Genomic DNA, 3,646 nt, shown 5'->3' on the forward strand with positions numbered 1-3,646 from the left:
CTGCTCTCAGAAGTTGCCAGTGATGAGAGAGAGAACAGAAACAGGGAGTTACTAGCACAAGGACCGGAGGACAGAAGAGGAATGTTTTCCATATCCTTAGCACGAGACCATGTGTGTGGTCCGGCTGTGGTCTGCAAGCATAAACTAGAATGAAAATATGAGGCACAATAGAAGATATCAGAGCGCATCGTATGTGATCAGGCTACAGCCCCGTCATTTCAGGTTTCTCCTTGCAGAGCCGTATGCGTGTGTGCGCGTGTGCAAACGTGTTTCTGTGTTTGCCCTGCAATGTGCGGGATCACATGCAAGAGGTACATTTTGCTCTGGGATAAAGTCAAAAACTTTCCTATCCAAAGCAGTAAATGCAAGAGTAGTTTTAAAAGAAGTGCAGGTCCTGCTAATGAGGGAAAAGCAGTATGAAAAGAGAGCCCGTTACAAGAGCCAGGGTGCAGAGGGAGTGAGAGCCAGTGTGGGTGCTGGCTCACCTCCAGGGGCAGGGACCGCACCCTGACTGCACGTTTATTACCCCGTTCGCCTCACACAGTGTCCACATCAGGCCCTTGCTTGCCTTTATTCCATATTCATTCCTATGTGTTGGACACACTTGTCCTCATATGGCCCAGCGACGGATGAGGCTGGCCCTTCTCTCACGTGTCTTTATAATTATTGGGTTCTGAGTTTTAATCTCTTTTTTAACAAACACATTGGGCAACTCAACTCCTATTTCTGATTTTTGTCCAATGTGTGTAGGCATTCCACAATCTACTCTATAAAATCCTGTATGGGCACAAAAACCTATTTCCTTTCCTCTTCTGTATATCCCTGAGGACATTATGTCACATACACATTTATTTCATTCTCTCTGCTTTCTTCATTTAATGTGAGATCTAAATGAGCAGGACCTCACTCTTCCTTCATTTTTGCTATCTCATAAAGGTGTGCATTTAGATAGAAACACATTTTTTGAAAATGGAATTTATTAAATAAAAGGAATAGCAGGGAAAAGAAAATCAGAATAAATGCAATGAATTCAAAATAACCTCATTAATAAAATTGAATTAAAAAGATGATTTTCTGTAGGAAAAGATATAAAATAACAATTTCATCACATGAACACAGGTGTCTAAATCAAAATGGAATGGGTAAAAATCTAAAAAAAGAATAGGAAATATTATACATATTATTGATTTAAAAAACTGCAGGAAGCACTACCTAAAATTATCATTTCACCTTATCAATACATAAGTAGAGTCAAATATGCTTGTGAAAGAGATATAAGTTGAATGCAAGAGAAATTCATCTTTCCACAAATGGCAGAAGGATGATTGTTGCTTTAGAAAATAAGGGCTGAAGAGGGAGGAGGAAAGGGGGTGGGGGGTGATGGTCATGAAGGAGGGCACTTTTGGGGAAGAGCACTTGGTGTTATATGGAAAACAACTTGTCAATAAACTATTAATAAAAAATTTTAAGTTTAAAAAAATAAGTAATCACAGAAAGCAAAAGGTACAGTGAGAAAACAGATGTGAAGTAAGGGGACAATACATACAAAAGGCATTTAATTACTACAAAGCACATAAAAAGCAATGGGGAAGGGGAAAAATAAGACTGACTAATAGATTGAGCACTCAAAATTTATAAACTCTCACACCATCCAACAAATATATCTGTACATGCATGCAAGAATTAAACTGCAAATAGCAAACTTGGCTTAAAAATTTGTAAGTATTTTTATTGGTCTGATTCAAGTTTTTATGTAAATACTAATTGGTTAACCTATCGTGTATTATTGTTTCAGGAGAAGAATCCTTCATTTGAAAGAATGCAATCAAAAAGAAGAAAGAAAATGATTCAGAAACAATAATAAACAAACAAAAGAATAAGAACACTCAGACCCAGTATACAAGGCAAAGAACTTTCACAGATAATTTGTGACAGAATAAGTAAATGGCTAAGACATCCCAATAATATATTCTGCCTCCAGGTAATAAAAGAATTGCAAAATAAAACCTTCTAGCATATGCCTGTTTGTGTTTTAAATAAACTGTTCACGTGAATACCTAATATGAGAGAGGATTCTATGAAATGTGAGTCTCCAGAACTGCAGCAGCAAGGTAGTGGCTCCCTCATTGGTCTGGATCTTTCTAATGGATACAGGATATGCTCCAATGAATTCCATCTTAAAAATACTTTTTAAATTCCCTCAATGCACTGTACCCTCTCCATACCTAATAGTATATTTTCATATTTCCTTTAACTACAAAATTCCTTGGAAGTGTTCAAATTTTCCTGGAAGACAGTACCCCCCATTCCTTTATTAGTCTCATCCAACAGGACTTTTATTCCCACCATTTGTCAAGAATAATCATTGCATTACTAAATTCAACAGACATTTCTTCTTTTTTTAACATATTAAAGAAAATGATTATGAATGAATGAGTTCACCGCACCAACAAACACGATGATCTCTCAGCTCTGGGACAGGATGGTTAGGCTCTCAACCGACCTCAGGTAAAAGCTTTCAGCTTCCAATCTCTCTGAACCTTTCCCGACATACTTGCTGAGCTCTGAGTCTCACCTGGATGGGGTCTCTGAGAGGGAGGTCTCCAGGTGGAAGTCTGAATTCCTACCTGTTGGTTGATGATGGAGAGCAAGCTCTATTCCCAGAACAGGAGGGAGTGAAGCATGGGTCCCCAAGCCAGACTTAAGAACCGAAATGCGAAAACCATGTCTCCTCCAGCTTCAGGCAGAACATGTTCAGGCTCTGCAGCAGAGGAGATGTTACAGCTCTTATGTTTGCTGCATCTGTTCCCTGCTCCTCCCCCTTAGACACACGTCCCTTTATTACTCCAGCCCATGAGCTCCGCTCCTCATGGGAACATATCTCGACAGAATGGCATTTTTTCTTGTAGAGTCTCTGTTCCCAAAATATCAGGTTATAATTCAAGCAGATCGTTTTTTTATTACTCCTCCTTGAACATTCCTGGCTTCCAGAACTCTAACATTGAAACTTTTCACAGACCTGAGTGAAAGTTTTGTTTTGTTTTGTTTCCAAATATAAGGCTGAAGATCCTGTGTTGACTATGATCCTTGGTTCTCCAAGACACGGGTTATTGTAGGAACACAACTCCTTGATAGTCTAGAAAATTCCTATTCCTTCTTCACTAAGCAAAGGTGTGTCCATTTGCTATAAAACCATGGTTACAATAATACTGGGTTCATAACTCTTTTGATGAATCAACTAGGAGTTTTGTAGTTTTAGTACAGTTTAAAAGTTGACATTTATAAAACACTCGGTAATTCAAGCTACGTTACAAATCTGTGGTCATCAAGACGGTATGGTACTGGCACAAATCAGACACATAGATCAAGGAAACAGAATAGAGAACCGAGAAATGGACCCACAATGATATGATCAATCTTCAACAAAGCAGGAATGAATATCCAATGGAAAAAAGGCAGTTTCTTCAAAAAGTTTGTTGGAAAATTGGATAGCAACATGCAAATTAAACTGGATCACTTTCTTACACCATAGACAAACATGAATTGAAAATGTACCAAAGACCTAAATGTGAGACAGGAAGCATCAAAATCCTAGGGGAGAACACAGGCAGCTATTTCTTCAGCCTCAGATACAGCAACTTCTTCT

The sequence above is a fragment of the Suricata suricatta genome, chromosome 12 (genome assembly GCF_006229205.1).
Source record: "Suricata suricatta isolate VVHF042 chromosome 12, meerkat_22Aug2017_6uvM2_HiC, whole genome shotgun sequence".
Taxonomy (NCBI): Eukaryota; Metazoa; Chordata; class Mammalia; order Carnivora; family Herpestidae; genus Suricata; species Suricata suricatta.